Source organism: Hippocampus zosterae, chromosome 1 (assembly GCF_025434085.1).
Source record: "Hippocampus zosterae strain Florida chromosome 1, ASM2543408v3, whole genome shotgun sequence".
Lineage (NCBI taxonomy): Eukaryota > Metazoa > Chordata > Actinopteri > Syngnathiformes > Syngnathidae > Hippocampus > Hippocampus zosterae.
The window spans coordinates 16533053-16550465 of record NC_067451.1 but is presented as its reverse complement, the minus strand read 5'-3'; the positions used below and the strand labels follow the sequence as shown (position 1 = coordinate 16550465).

General features: G+C 42.7%; 2 protein-coding genes across 5 annotated transcripts in view; both read right to left on the bottom strand.

Moving 5' to 3' along the window:
- LOC127600451 (heterogeneous nuclear ribonucleoprotein A0-like) overlaps positions 1-17413 on the bottom strand; it is a 219843-nt gene that overhangs the window by 95821 nt on the left and 106609 nt on the right. Inside the window, exon 1 of one of the 3 annotated variants that reach the window (XM_052065020.1) lies at positions 14598-14609. The exons of the other annotated variants lie outside the window; for them this stretch is intronic. The gene's annotated coding sequence lies outside the window, so the exon portion shown is untranslated. Of the gene's footprint in view, positions 1-14597; positions 14610-17413 lie in introns of those variants that run through there. 3 annotated transcript variants of the gene reach the window in all.
- The window catches only part of fgfrl1a (fibroblast growth factor receptor like 1a), a 46493-nt gene that overhangs the window by 6041 nt on the left and 23039 nt on the right, over positions 1-17413 (bottom strand). The window lies entirely within an intron of this gene.

Genomic DNA, 17413 nt, shown 5'->3' with positions numbered 1-17413 from the left:
TGTGTGGGTGTGTGTGTGTGTGTGTGTGTGTGCGTGTGCGCGCGCGTGCGTGCCTTGGCGATCACAGCATAGAAGCCAAAGTCAGCCACCATTATGTGACTTTGCAGCTCTTGCACAGAACCACCAAGCTGCAAACTTTTTGACCTACGTGCTCAGGCCCTAATAATAATAACAATAATAATAGTAATAATGATAATAATATCAACAAGGACACTTAGTAATATCAACAAGGACACTTAGCAATTTCAATAGGGTCTTTGCAAGTCATGCTCAGCCCGTAATAATAAAAACAATAAACAAGCGAAGAATTTTAAAAAGGCCCTACACTCTTCTCACCTCATGCTCGGACCCTGATAACAACTGAGCAATATAAGTAGCTCTTAGCATGTCATTATGAAGAATCTAAGACGTTTTAAAAACGGCCTTGCAACTTGTTTTCAGCTCTGAATGAAAAACAAAGTAATTTTACCTTTTCCATTGTTTGGGTTCATAAGAAACAAAGCGATTTCAATCGGGTCGTTGTACCTCTGTTCGCATGACTTTATAACAGTAACAATGAAAATACTTTTATCTAGATTGGAGGAGTGCAGGGGCCCTAATAAAAGCAACCAAGAAATGAAGCGATGACAAAATAGTCTTTGTACCACCATGCTCAGGCCATATTAAGTAAAAGGACGATTTCAGTGCCATCCTTGGAACTTTGTGCTCAGGGCCTAATCATAGAGAACAAATAAAACCAAGCACTCTTATGAGAATCTTCATGGTGGGCGGTGCATTTTGGACGTTTTGACACCAGTGATATCATCACATGGCAAAATAATATAACTGGTTATACATAATAAAAAAACGATGCGTGGCAATCCACAGAGAGAGGTATCTTGTGTTTCTGAGGGTGTATATTAAGAACCAATTAAAGCTTTGTCTCCCTATATTTCATCTGTGCTGTACGTTGCACATTTGACAATAGAGTTGTACTTGACATCATCTCCGAACAACTTCAAACTTCTACCCAATACAGCAGCTCTTCTCAATAACATGACAAAAACGCCCAAATAAACAGACTCACTTGAGATGTTGATGATTGACAGACCTCAGTGCTCATACTGTACATATACTGTATTTAACTGCTCAGAAAGTGTGCAACAACAACAACAAAAATCCTTTTATGGTTTAAAACAAGCCAGCCTGCAACAGAATTGGTGGATCCCTGTCCTCACAATGTCGTTTGGTTTTCTTGAAAAGTCCGCTTCGAAAATAAATTTTTAACCATGTCCTTGCCTGGAAATCAATCTTTGGATTGCATATTTAGCTCATCCAATCAGAAGGGTAAACATAGCAAACGAGTTGGCTCAACAAATCAGGGGATGGAAAAAAAGACATTACTCTGAGCTGTGGCAAAAGTGCAAAGTGGTGAATTTAAAATCGGATTGCTTAACAAAAGTAGCACCGTGTTCAGTCTGCATGTGTCAAAAACCAGCACTCGGGATTCTGAAGGCTCTGGGCAGCTTACTGGATGTTCAGATGGCAACAGAATAGAAGCTGAAATCTGACCGGACCAAAAATTGTAAATACACGCAACTGGAAACAGGGCAACCAAAACATAGACACGTTATACAATAAAGGCAATACATTGTTGGGAGTAAATTAATACAATTTCATCAAAGTTGTCAATGTCGGTCAGTGCCTCTGACAGTGTTTAGGCCCCCAGAGAAAGGGTTGAAGGGAAGCCCTGACTGCACACCACTCCAGAAGCACCTTGTGGTGCAGTTCTTTGATCCCAGTAAACAATGCGAGTTCCACAGGGTCTTTGTCCCACTACGCTGGGGCCCTTTAACAAAAGTGATTTCAGTACAACCATCCCCATGGGCGGGCCATAAGGGCCTATAGAGAGATTCATCCCCGTGAAGGAAAAAAAAACAACCATCAAAGACAAAATTAAAAAAAAATTATATATATATATATATATATCCGTGAAGGAACAATAGCTGACATTGAGGACAACTACAAGTATCTTGGTATACCACAAGCCAATGGCAACCTCGAACTGGCAACAAGGAAAGCGGCTACAGCCAAATACCTCCAGCGGGTGAGGCAAGAACAAGACCCGGGCAATAAACAGCTATGCCCTGCCAGTGATCAGATACCCTGCAGGAATAATAAGGTGGCCAAAGGAAGAGATTCAGACCACGGACGTTAAGACCCGAAAGCTCCTAACCATGCATGGAGGGTTCCATCCCAAATCCAGCACCCTGAGACTGTACGCAAGCCGAAAGGAAGGAGGCCGGGGACTAGTGAGTGTGAGAGCCACTGTCCAGGATGAAACATCCAAGCTCCATGAATACATCAAGCAGAAGGCTCCAACGGATGACGTACTCAGAGAATGTCTCAGACAATGGGGAACAGAAGATGAGGCGCTGGAAGAGGGACCATCATGGGAGGACAAGCCCCTACACGGGATGTACCACCGGACCATAACTGAAGTGGCTGATCTCAAGAAGTCCTATCAGTGGCTAGAGAGGGCTGGCCTGAAGGACAGCACAGAGGCACTCATCCTGGCTGCTCAGGAGCAGGCCTTGAGCACCAGAGCCATCAAGGCCCAGATATACCACACCAGACAAGACCCAAGGTGTAGGTTGTGCAAAGAGGCACCTGAGACGATCCAACACATAACTGCAGGGTGTAAGATGCTGGCAGGGAAAGCCTACATGGAACGCCATAACCAGGTGGCTGGCATAGTCTACCGAAACATCTGTACGGAGTATGGACTGGAAACCCCAAGGTCAAAATGGGAAACACCTCCGAAGGTGGTGGAGAATGACAGGGCGAAGATCCTGTGGGACTTCCAGATCCAGACTGACAAGATGGTAATGGCGAACCAACCAGATATCGTGATTATAGATAAAGGACAGAGGAAAGCCGTTGTCGTGGATGTAGCGGTCCCAAGTGATGGAAACATCAGGAAGAAGGAACATGAGAAACTCGAGAAATACCAAGGGCTCAGAGAGGAGCTGGAGAGAGCCTGGAAGGTAAAGGTGACAGTCGTGCCTGTGGTGGTCGGAGCACTCGGGGCAGTGACCCCCAAACTAGATGAGTGGTTGCAACAGATCCGGGAACAACATCGGACATCTCAGTCCAGAAATGTGCAGTGCTGGGAACAGCAAGGATACTGCGCAGAACCCTCAAGCTTCATGGCCTCTGGTAGAGGACCCGAGCTGAATGAGGGACGGGCACCACCCGAGGGGTGAGATGAGGATTTTTATTTATATATATATATATTATATATATATAAAATATAAAATAAAATATTTATATTTCATATAAGACACTCAGTGAGAATAGTCCGTTTGTGTTTACACTATAGCAACAGCTGTCAGTCTCAGGTGCCAAATTGTTTACATTTTCTTTGCACAAAACCCAATTGTGAAAGGGCTTAAATAAGTTGTTTTACAAGTTCTACTGTTTATAAAGAATAAAGTGGTATCCTTTTTGTAATACCATACTGAATTCCATCTTTTTAAAAGCTTTTTTTCTTTGCTTATTTGCATCATGTTTAATTGCACAATATCGCAACAAATTGCATTGTATCGTATCGGATCGCATTGATTTGAACTTAATGTGTATCGAATCGTATCACATCGTGACGACGGTGAAATGTATCATCGTATTGCCAGAAAATTCCATGTATCTTTTAAGTATCGCATCGCTGGCAGTGGATCGAGATGTGTATCGAATCGTCCTCATTGCTGAGATTCACATCCCTAATATATACACACACACACACACACAAAAATATACAAAAGCAACATTTGAGGGGTTTCGGGGTGCGGGGGGATCATTACTCTGAGCCAGAAGAAAAGTAGACCAACATTTACGGTGTTACCCCTTGGTCGTAAAATATAACAACGACATAGAAATGTAGCAAGTTCAAGAGAGCTTTCGCACTTCCTTGCTGAGGCCATGGCGAAAAATAAGCGGGCATGGAGGGGCGGAGAAAAGTGCAGTGTCATCAAGAAGACGACCAAGTGGTGCAGAGCAGTCAGACGTGGTCAACTTTTCCTCTTGCACAAAAGTTCTTACAATGAAAACTTTTGCTTCGCGAGCACGTGTGTGTGTATTCTCAGGTGAACATGATCCTATAAGTCCTCATCTAATCAGTCTCCATGGCTTTCTTTCTTATATGCGTGAGCGCGTCTCCTGCAGACTAAACAATACGCTCTTGAAGAATAACTCAAGGTGCGTGTGTGTATTTTCATGTTTGTGCATGTGCGCAGTGTGTGTGTGTTTGTGTTTAACTTGAAGCAGCAGAGTTTTGTATTTCCTGAAGCCGGTTGTACCAAGGTTTGATCGGGTGCCATGAATGGAGTCAATGCACTAATTACATCCACCTGTGTGCGAATGTGTGTGTGTGTGTGTGTGTGTGTGTGCGCACGCGCGCTTATGACATCATAGATATTGCATCAAGTGCCAGCAAGACTGTGTGAGGCATACAATCTCAAATTCCTGTCCCCCTCCCTCCAGATTGGAAATGGTTTCTCCTACTAATGGCAAGTTCAACACAGTCCCCATTGGGGTCTGAAGAGACCATGGAAAGTAAGAGCAAATATCTTCTCCAGATTCACCAATCCCTCCATATTTGGGTGTGGTGTCCATCATAACAGGACACATGAAAAAGTCTCACAATTCAACAAGAGGACCAAACAGACATTTTACGCTCATATTTTTCCTAACACGGTAGAGGTTGACATTTTCTGGGTTTCCCTCAGGATGATAGTCAACTTTAACATTACTGGGACAGTACAGGATGAAAAGTTCACAGGAGGATACAGAAACAGGATTATCCAGTCGGATTTTTTTTTTTTTGAATGACAGATGTGCAGCCATTTTTAATGTAGCTGACCAGCAAAATGGGAGCATTGACGGGAGTGGGAGTCATTCCGAACAGGAGCAGGACGGGAGGTGGAATTGCTTTCACTGGAAGCAGGACAGGATTTTTTTTTTAAACTATAATCTGGAACTGGGACAGGCAGAATTTTTGTCTGTGCTAGCGGGATGGGAGTGAAAGTCCACCTTCTAATTCACACCACTTAGAAAAGTCAGCCACCAACACCTGTTTCACAGATGTACACAAAACTGGGTGCGCATGTCTATCGGAACAGGACACTTGGGAAAAGTCTCAATACACAGTCAGCCATTTTACTCTGAAACTCCCATTTTAAGATAAATTTGGCCATTTGCACACATTAAAAAAAACTGCCCCCGTAGTGAAAAATTGGGTGGACTTGTCTTATCATAACAGGACCCACAAAAAAGCCTAAATGACCCATGACTGGAAATTCCAGACAAAGTACGTTGTTTTGGTTTGAAGGAGGCATGATGGTCTAATTCCAAGGCTTTTTGGGTAATATCTCCTAGGGAATACGCTCAAATGTACCACCAAAGGGCCCCAATGGAAATTGTGTATCTAATACCAACAGAACTCTGAACTGAAAAACTTTTTTTGCCTGGACTAGTCTGATGTGGGCAGAGTGTGGGGTCAAAGTTTGACGATTTAGAAGAAGCACCATGAAAAAGCAAGAGATTATTTCAGTAAATCTATGCTGTTAACTCTAACCTTCTTTCCCGAGACTAACCTAGGCCGACCCGAAACAAGACATGAAAGGAAAAATATTCCCACTCAAGGAAGGATAAAATATCCTCGTCTGTTCCTGAGTGCTCGTGTTTCAGTGGCCCTTCCTGAAAAAAAAAGTGTGAAGAAAGAAAGACTTGCATTGTTTCCATGCAACAAACCTTTTATTCACGCGCCCGTGTGAGATTGTGCAAATACGCTTGTGTGATTAACGAGCAGCACTTTGACGGCAGACCTCGGATCTGTTTTCCATCACTTACTCACTCATCTCGTTTCACTCGCTGCAGCCAACTTCAGCTCGTTTACGCTTGGCCAAGACATTTCCAATTGTGTGTGTGCAGGAGTCATGTGTGTAACCACCGTACTGTAATGTGCGTGTAATCACATTTGTGGAATGTGTGAATGAATAGAAGGAAAACAAAAGTCACATCAGTGATATGTAATTGGAGTATTTTTCCAAACCTCAACCGTGTTTGGTTCGACAGGATTCAAAATCAACAGGACTCTTTCTTAAACATCAATACAAGTAAAATTCCTCGCACCCATTTTTTTCAGTGTGATTCCTCAAAGTGATCATCAAACTTTGATTCTCTGCCGACATTAGACGCCGTAGCTGAAAGAGTTTCACGTCATGGATACCTGCTTCCAGTTGGGGCTCATTTGGGTGCATTTCAACAAGAGTTCACCAAAGTACAAGCAGTGGCCGACTTCCTGTTCCGTGCATCTTCTCAAAATAGACAAATTCATGTAAATGGTCAAATTAAACCTAAAATGGCTGCTTCAACGCAAAATGGCTCATTTTGATCCGTGGTGCTGGTGTTGGGGGCTAATCTTTTAAATGCCCGTAAGAAGCCAAACTAATATAAGGAAGTGGTGCCATTTTTTTTTGTACAGGTATTCTTAACTTGACCCAAAAATGGTGTTGCATTCTTTACATTTTAAATTCCAGGCGTACCTGAAAGTACCATTTGTTCATCTGGGTGAGTGGTTGCTGATTGGTGGAGAACCAGGAAGAGAGGGAAATCTTACAGCGATGCCATTTGTTTTTGTAACAATTTTTGGTATGACAGGTACCGACTCAAATTGGCAAAGAATGCCCAGTGAAATTCTGAGGATGGTATTCCAAGTACACAGGTGCTACAATTGGAAGAAACTTTCATTGTACCACTACCAATACATAATAGAGTAAATCCAAAGCAAATGTTCCATCAAGCTTCGTTCTTTCCGTGGCCAATAGAGGTCGACCCCACTTTTTGAAGTGTACTTGATTAGTCACAAACATCTTAAAATATGTGTTTATCGTCATGTTTGAAAAGTATTTGGGGGTGTTGGTCTATGAAAATTTATGGAATTTCTCTGCCTGAGGGTCATGTCCACTATTTTTTTTGAATGATGGTGTAAATTGTTGCCCCTGGTGCCCAGTACTGTCCATGTCACAACGGGGGGTGAAGAGGACACGTTGATTTTATGGTTTTATATTTAGATTTTGACCTCAAACCACCCGACACTCTCAAAACTCATGTCACGCCCCAAAAATAGATCACATAGCTGGGATCAAAGTGCCCTCAAAAGATGCTTCCATTTTTTTCACCAGGATGAGAAAAAAAAACGGGGGTCATAAACGCTATCGTTCACACATGACCATCAAAGACTTAACTTCTGAACCTATTGGAGCTCTGTTGCAAATTGAAAACGGCAGCACCACGAATGCATGAAAACAGCATACACTTGACGAAATTAAAGCCTCCCTCTAATGTCAATCCTTGTGATGCTATTGTTGTGTGGGACATGAAAGCGGTAACTGCTACGTCAATTTGAACTTGGTTACTAACCAAAACAGCAACACTTATGCCACAAGTGGAAATTCTGTCTGATTAATTAAAATGTCCACGTGAAGAAATGAATGTCTCCCTCAAATACATGGCATGTATCAGAGGAACATGAAATAATGACGACCATTTGAACGCTGTTGCTAACTAAATAAACAGCCTCTTCCGACGCTAGTCAACTGTCTCTCAGATGAATTCAAATTGGCGTCTCCCTCAAACAGCCACCACACCACATAGCTATGCTGTGCTAAGTGCATTTTAACTCTGTAGCTAACCAAAGCAGCAGCGCCTACTGACACACACACACACACACACACACACACACACACACACACACACACACACACACACACACACACACACACACACACACACACACACAGTCTCTACAATGTACTAAATGTCCACTTGAATAAATTAACGCCACCTCAAATGCACTTGTTTTGAAGGGAGTGATTGGATGTTCTATTTCCACATCTGCAAGAATGCCATCTGTCCAATGTGAGCGTGCGTGCGTGCGTATATTTGCCAGCCGCCGCCTTTGTAACTCAAGCGCACATCAAGACAGCGCAGTGCTCCGATGAATTAAACAATCTTTCATGTCGGCGCCACTTGCACGCTGCCTTTGAAGCACCCACTCCACCGTACCCTCGGCTCGCCACTTTCAAATCCTAATCAACACCCCATTCCTTCTCCTGCTCTCCTTCAATGTTGCTCTCAGCCTCATGGCAGCTTCCCTAACCACCAGTGTTTGCCAAAAATTCCCACATCACCTTTAATGTTGCCATAGGCCCCGCTGACCACTTTTCAAAAAATACTGGAGATTGTTGTCATGTGTAGAACACTGGTCAGTACTCCCCAGAATTTCAAGCACCTTGTTCAATATGTGTTATATCAGCGGTGGGTAAACTACGGCCCGCGGGCCGGATCCGGTCTGTTGGTCTTTTTAATCCAGACCGCCGAAGGTTGGTACCGTTCACAATTAAGGTTCAATGTAGATGATTGCATTCATTTCATTTGAACTTGTAATGACAGGCATTTCAACGCCAGGTGGCGCAGTTACTTGAAGTTGCAGAGCACAGGGAGGGATGGGGAGATGATACGGAAGCTCGCAGTCGCGCTCACTTAAGTAACTCTCACTCGATACGATGGAATAAGTTTGTTCGCACCACTATTTTCTATCATTGGATTCTCTATCATTACGTCCTGTAGATCATGGCATCCAAACGAAGAGGAACAGTAATGGCCGCGGAAGAGAAAGTGAAGTGTATCTGATTAAACAAAGCGAGTTACAAAGTAGGAAACATTCAGGAGATGCTTGGAGTCTGAAAGACTCAAATCTACGAGACTTTGAAAAACAAGGAAGCGATTCTTGCTCAGTCCGATTCTGGCTGTTTCCATGCTCAGAGTGAATTGTTTGCGGCTTGACCGACAGTCGAGTAAATAAACGATTCTCGTAATGGTTTGACTGTTATCGTGCTAAAACTTTCCGCAAACTTGACCGCTAATAAGAGAGCAATCGAGTTCCATAGCGCGATGGGCATCGAAGACTTCGAAGCGTCCCATGAGTGGCTTCAAAAGTTCGTTGCACGACATCAGCTGAGCAACGCCATCTTGTTTGGTGATCGAGGGGAGGTCAAGTTCGAGACAGTGAGCGAGTGGAAAAAAAGCCGCCTGGTCTTTTACTCGTCTCATTTGTTAGCAAATAGTCCTAACTTTGTTATATTTTGTCATATACCTGTACTGTATGCTGCAGTTTTTGGGCAATATATTGTTGCTTGTGTTGTCACACGTACAGTATATGTTGTTAACATACTTGGACGTTCATACAGGACATATACCATAGTTGTTTCACTGTTCTAATTTAAAAAAAGTATGGTAATACTTTAATGCTTTTATTCTGTTGATGTTTGGTATAGACTGTCAACATGTACAGGTTTTTTTATATGTACCGTATCGTGACCCGGCCCACCTGCCATATTTAGAAATCAATGTGGCCCACGAGCTAAAAAGTTTGCCCTCCCCTGTGTTATATGGAGAATATGGGAGATTGTTGTTATGTGTAGGACACCAGCCAATATTTGCTAGAAATCTTTCTCAATGTTGCCAGAAGCTTCATTGAGCACTTTTCTCAGTTATACTGTCAGACACTGGTGTCAAACCCAAGGCCCGCGGGCCAGATGTGGCCCGCCACATCATTTTATGTGGCCCGCAAAAGCAAATCAAACATGTTAAACTCCATAATGCTTGCTAAAGTCTGAACCAAAATTCCAAATTGTCATATGTAATCCACAATAACAGTCATTATTCTTGACTTCTGATTTTAAAACTAGTCATTCCTCAATTTGTAGTGCGCTGAGGCATGTAATATGTGGAGGTGATTAAACATGTAAATGGTTTTCCAAATTCATAACGGCCCTCCAAGGCAAACCGTAACTACAATGTAGCCTGTGAAATGAATTTGACACCCCTGCTGTTGGATGATAATGGATGATTGTTCTCACGTATACAAGTCCTCAATACTCAACAGAAATGTCCAAACTGCCTTCATTTGTGTAGTGGATCTGTGCATGCTGCACATTCAGGGGACACATTGGTAGGTTTGACCTCACCTAATACTAAGAGCCAAACAATTCAACAAGTCTGGAATCGTGCGGGGCGGGCATGGGTCCAGCACAAACACACACACACACACCGAAGCACGTTTGAAAAGCCTCTCAAGTGTCAGCATAACACAAGCGTGTGTTTGCACAAGGGTGTGCGTCGGCTTCTGTGATCGCGTGTGTACTGCATGTACTGTGTGTGTCTCTCCACGGGTATGCGCGGCCCTCGCTTCCAACTTCAAAGACAAATCGGCACACTACAGTGCGAGGCGTCACGCTGATAACTTTTCTTTGATCAACAACTCTTTACCACAATGTCAAATCAAATGCCGGCGCTCATCCCCACAATCGCCATGACTCTACTTAGTTTACCATAAACTCTAATGCTGCTACTCCCCTTAGCGTTATATGTGCTATGCTGTATGAATAATATGGGAGATTGGCAAACACATGACACAAGCTCAATGCTCTACAAAAATTTCCTGCAACTCTCTCCATGTTGCTACAGGCTTTTTGGTTGTCTTCCTCACTTGGTTTTCTATATGCTCTGACAGGGGTGTCAAACTCATTTTCATTGCGGGTTATGTTGTGGTTCTATGTACCCTCGAAGGGTAAACCACAGACATTTTTAATCACTTCTTTATATTGTCGCATAAGCAAGACACAAAAAATTGATGAATAACTCATTTTGAAATCAGAAGTCAAGAATAATAGTTTGTTGAACTATTGTTAGAGTTACAGTAATACCTCGAAACAATAAAATCTTTTCAATATCTCTGTTATTATATATTACATATGACAATTTGACATTTTGGTACAGATTTTAGCAAGCATCACTGACGTTGATGCGCTTGATTTGCTTTCGCAAGACATAAAAATGATGTGGTGGACCAGACCCCCCCCCCTCCCCCACACACACACACACGAGCCTTGAGTTTGACATCTGTACGATACTGTATAAGAAAAATGGGAGATTGTTGGCGCATGTAGGACACCAGCCAGTATTTGAGAGAATTTTGCCATAGCTCCTTCAATGTTGCCATAAGTCTCTTGTCCCCCTCACCTTTATACATGTTATGTAAAAATATCAGAGATTGCATTCTAGTATGTATGCAAAAGTGTAGGACACAAGTTTAGGACACAAGAGCAGCTTTTTCAGTATTGGCAGTCTCCCTGACCACTTTTCTTCTCTATATGCTACACTGTATAATGACAATGGGAGATGGAGGACATTTGCCACAACTCAACAGAATACCCAGCGGCTTATTCAATAATGTTTTTTTTTAAACTGCACGCTAGCATCTTATATATTTGAGAAAAACACCACATAACACTCGGCTCAGTTTAGTTTAGCATACAACGGGACTGACCAGGCTACACCACATGCAACTCAATCTAGGGTTCAAGTAAACAACATTCAACCGAATGCACGTCAACATTTAATTCAGACAGACATTCAAGGAATTACAAACTTGAACGATAATGAATAATATCCTTAAAATGGCATATATTCAGCACAGAATGACACATTGTCTAGACAAACACCAGTGATTGTTTTTTTCTTCTTCGCAAGAAAAACCCAGTTAAAATCCAAAAAGATTCCTAGATGAGGGGTGAAGTACAAGAAGAAAAAGTAAAGGAGGAGGAGCAGGAGGAAAAAGATGTGAGCTCTTTGATGGATGCCAACAAAAGTTTGTAAAACTTCAAACAGTGTCTTTTCTTCTGTCACTTTGCACTCTTCGCCCTCTTCTCCACTTTCCATCTTTTCTTAACGGAGGAGCATGGTGGCCTTTGAGCACAATACAAGCAGAACACTCAATCCCTGCACTAACGAGGAAAAAAAACGCCTTGAGAGGACGAGAGTATGTGCCTGTGTATGCGCGTGTGTAACATGAAGTGGACCGCCGTTCATAGCAAAAACATAAAAAGAGACCAGTCAGTTCTTTTCAAAAGGCCAGGTGATAAGGTAAAAAAAACAAAACATTAAAATGTGAAAATATACTGTATGTGTGTACACATTTTCTTATCTTATCTTGTAGTGAATGCATGTACGGTAATATTAAAAATGTGATTTGTTTTCACAATGCAGTCAAATTACTGGAACATACAGTACATTGACATCATTTAGGACATGTAGGACAACATGAACAGAAAAGTGAGCTCTCACAATGAAGTCTGACATCTTACTTTGGGCTCATTTTACTCAAATTGTATGACCTCATGTTTGTGCGAGTGCGTGTGTGTGTGTGTGTGGGTGGGTGGATGTAGATGTGGATGTGCGTGTGTGCCGCTAACAATGGTTGAGCACATCTAATCCTCCAGTGCATAATAGCCACTAAGCTGTCTATTCACAAGTACATGCTCTGATCAGACAGCCTCATTCCACATCTTTTTCTTTCCTTTTGCTCATTTTTTGTGGTTTCCCCTTAGTTGTTTGCTTGTCATTTTGTTTTCTTGTACTACAGAACATCTGCAGAACATTTCTAACCCAACAACATTTGAGCATAAAAACAAAGTGTAGGCGTGAAAGCAACTGTTGTGCTGAACAAAGAGTGAGTACAAATGTGATCATTAATCTTTGCTGCCATGCTCCGACCACACACAATGGCAAAAGCCCAAACTCAATTAACATCTTCAATTTATCTTAGTGGCTTCTACAGAGGTAGCCTCTACAGTATTCCACAACTTTGGTGGCATTCAGACAGAAACTCGGATGAAGATGGTGAAGAGTGGGCCTTGGAGCACCCCTAGAAAGTGCCCAAATAACCCTAAAATTAGCCATGTCACAATCACTTTTTTTGTACCTGAGTTAGAGTCCGCTGATTTTTTAGCATTTGTCAATACAAAGTCCTGATCCGATACTTTGGCAATGTATTAAGGAGAAAAAAAAGTCCATCCAAATTGTCTTATTGTTATCAATTTACATTTTATAAAACCCTCCCAACATAACTTTGGAATGGCTCCAGCAGCAGAGGTTTCACGCAATTATTTAAAACATTGAAATGTTTATTTCTGGGGCACATCAATTTTTCAGGGGCCATCTTAAATTAGTTAAAATGCAGCTGGATCCTTCAGCCATGCAAAACGCTCAATTTGCACACATTGCAAGTTGCTGTTGCCCAGTTTCCACTTTCCACATTGAAATGTTTCCATACTGCAGACATTATCATTGGTTCGCTAGTGTGACGCTAGCTCGACATTAGCTTCCAACGACATCGACCAGAAACTTCCCCCACTGGCTGTGCTTACGCGCGTTGTTTCCCCGCTGTGTTGCGATGTAGCCTAGTATGAAATGTTTACTTTGTAGCCTTAAAAAATATATATCTACAACTTGATCTTTTATCCTTAACTCCGATCAGTTGAAAATGACATGATGAGGCTCGACCTCCCATCTTGATCACATGAGCGGGATATACCTACCTAAAATGGCTACTTGGATCCAAACTGGCAAAATGCCCTTGTTTTTGTCATGATTCGGTTTATGGACCAACTGGTGGCACTGTAGGGCTCCCCCGGCAGCTGCACACCTGTTGGTCATAGGTAATTAAGGCCTTAAAAGGACTCCCAGCCCGGACACTCAGTGTCGGGTCAGTGTTGCTTCTTGCTACTGTCATGTTTGTTTGCTGTTCCTTTGCTGCTGTCATGTTTTTTCTGGTAGTGTTTTGGTTATTGATTGTTTTTGTTTAAGTCATTGTTTTTGTTTGTTACTTTGGACTTTGTTTAGGATTTAGTTTTCTGTGTTTTAAATACAATTCTTCAAATACACCCTGCTCCTCCCTCCTGCCTGCTTTTGGGGTCTACCACCACCACGCAATGTGACACTTATAATTCAGAATTTCAAAACACATCACACTGCTCTGTCACTAAACCAAAAAAGTAATGTATCCATATCGGAAATCAGTCATCTAGCTCTGCCTTCTGTCGCCTGCTGCCTCTAAGACATGCATCATGTGTTTTTCCCTTCATCCTGGGTAACTTCATTTATTTGTAGCCCGCTTTCCATACATGACTGTGTAACTCTTCAATCACATAACACAGCTGACACTTTCCTAGACCCATTCCGACCTGCTTGGATCCATTTCTTTGCCCCCTTCATCCAAAGTATTTGAAGTCCGCCAACTTCAGTGCCTCTCTCCTCCTTGTAAACTCACCTTTTGCCCTTCACCCCTCTCGTTTCCCGCGTATATTTTGTCTCAGTTCAACTAAGATTCATTCCTCCTGTTTCCAGTGCATGCCTCCACCTTTCCAAATGTTTCTCCATCTGCTCCCTGCAGATCACAATGTCATCTGCGAGCATTATGGTTCATGAGGATTACAGTTTAACCTCGTCTGTCAGCCTATCGGATCCTATTGCAAATTTCCCCCCTGTGGGACGAATAAAGGTTATCATAGCTTATCCTTCCCCGTTGCAAACAGGAAGGGGCTCAGGGTTCAACCCCGATACAGTCCCACCGCCACCCTAATCTCCTCAATCACACCCAATGCACAATTACCACAGAGCCCGACAGCTCTCATACATGTCCGATACTTTTCTGTCACTTCAGACTTCTTCGCCCAGTAACCCGGTTACTCTCTGGGTCTGTCATAGGCTTTCTCTTGACCATTGGTTCTTAACCTTGTTAGAGGTACCGAACCCAACTAGTTCATATGCCTGTTCACCGTACCCTTCATTAGTGAAAATTACAAATTCAAGACTAATAAAAACGCATTTTTTTAAAAATAAGAAAAAAGTAAGTAAAATTTCAAGACATAAGTATAAGTTTGTTTTTATTTCACGACGTACTATCACAACAGTCACACGGTGACGACTGAGCGCGCTAAATTTCCTGCAGCACTGATTGGACAAGCAATGTCATGTGATCATCTGCAGCCAGTGATGGCCAAGCTGGTGTGTCAGAACTAATATGGCATCTTGAGTCTAGTGTGTCTGAACCTCCATGGCAGAGGCTCCATTGAACCCCTGAGATTGATTCACCGAACCCCTGGGGTTCGATCGAACCCAGGTTACGAACCACTGCTCTAGACCAACAAAGACACAATTCCGCTCCTTCTTCACTTTCTCTGCAGTGGTCCAAGAACACCCTGAAGGCAAACAATGCATATATTTTGTGTTGGCACAAAAATAATGTTGCCCACAAACACAATGGACCTTCTGCATTCAAAAGTATCAGCTCTGTACATGGTATCGGATCAGTAACAGCTCTTGCAGTATCAGACGTCACTACAGCTACATTTAGTGAGGATGAATCCATTTTAAGTATTAAGTACTGGCATCGGTATTGCCAATCCTGGCTCTGCATTTACTTTGTATCACATCTGTATATTAAATCTTGCTGTCTCGCAAGGCTTCAGTGGACAAAGAAATTTTAACCTTGAGGCGTTACCAAATTTCCAATCTCATCTTGACTGGACTCACCTGCACTCACCCATTCTGAATATGCTTATATTTATATTTTATCATTTATATGTACTGATATACTTTTTGTGCTTCTACTTCTCCCTTTCATATTTTTTGCTGCTGTAAATTGGGAATTTCTCCATTGTGAGACAAATAAAGGTTTTCTTCTTATGTTTTCTCCTGTAATTGCAATGCTGTTCAGGCCAGTGTTTAGAAAGTGACAGTATCTTGATATTCCAGACGTGTTCCAGCTCAAACGTTCCATGTTTTGTGTTATTTACCTGATGACATCTCCGGACGGAAGCTCTGAAAAAAAAAAGTCCTCTCTAGACTTCTTTTCTCCCTGCCATGTCTGGCATCTCTTTTAGCGGAGGTGAAATGAGGCAGAACCAGAGGATGTGGGACAGACAGGCGTGAAATAGAGGCCTGACCCCACTCATCCACCCGTAGAAGCGTGTTGAGTCAAAGCGTCCCCATGTGTGTGTGTGTGTGTGTGTGTGTGTGTGTGTGTGTGTGTGTGTGTGTGATGACATATAACTTTGCCTCCATTCCACACGCAAAAACATCTTTTGAAATGTGATTCGGCCAGCACAATTTGTTTCATAGCAGCCAGCATGTTTACATCTCGCCGTCGTCACTGTGACTCCAGGATTTCCGCCTGCGGGGACTGTCTCTGACCCACTATAGGGGGCCCCGTGCCTCGTTCCTGCAGGACTGCAACCACACTAGCTCATACTAGACCAATTTCACACTAAGCTGGTGCCAGTGTTGTTGGGAGTTATTGTCAAAATTGGCACCGGTCACTTGAGGTTGGATAAATTGGACCTGGATTACTAAGTAGTAGCAAGTCATTGCTGGTTCAGCGGGAAGGAACCACGTTAAGACCCAAGTCATGAACAAGTCAAAAACAGAGTCAAGAACAGAGTAAAATAGCAAGTCGAACACCACTCAAGACAGTCGAAAACCAAATCAAGAACCAAGTCAAGTCAAAAACTACACAAAAAAATAACTTCCAAAAAATTGAGTCAAAAATGCGGCACAAAAAACTGGCAGGAATCAGAAGAATCAAGTCTGTAAGCAACTCAAAAATTCAAATAAAATAATAGTCAAGAACCACACCGGTCGTGTGCTAGTAGTAATGTGCCTCAATACAAGCAGAGTTCACTGTCAAGCTCAATTTATGTCATTTTAAAAAAATGATTTTTTTGGGGGGGGAAATTCATAAAAAATCTAACGGCTTTAAAAACCCCTCCTGGAAACAAGCATTATGGCCAGACCCCCATGCCCCCCCCCCCCCCCCCTCCCCGCCATAGTAGTAGTGGAAGTGGAATTTCCGCTTACGCAAATTCCGGAAACACGTAAAATCGTAGTCAAAATCTTAATGCACAGGTTTTTATTCCCGGTGAAGGATATCGAATTCCCTAGATGGGAATATTTACTGTATACAGTATAACCTAAGCATGTCTCTAATTCAATATAAAAAGACCTCTTACAGTCATCTCTGCTGAGCAGAGGTAATAACAATCAATATGTTCACACTGAGATATAGAAACTGTTCACACAGACATAATATTAAAAAGAGTGTATTTGTGTGTGCGTGTGTGTGTGCGTGTGTGTGTTCGCACATGTGAGGCCTCTAGCAGTTAAACAAACGCATTCGCCGGCTGCATTTTTTTGCCATTAGCAAGGCAGCACCGTATGAAATCTGAGCACAAGAATCCTGCTAGACATGGTAAATACACACGCACGCGCGCACACACACACACACACACACACGCACGCACGCGCACACACACACACACACACACACACACATACACACGCACACACACGCACACACACGCACACACACACGCACACACACACACACACACACACGCACACACACACACACACACACACGCACACACACACACACACACACACACACACACACACACACACACACACACGCACA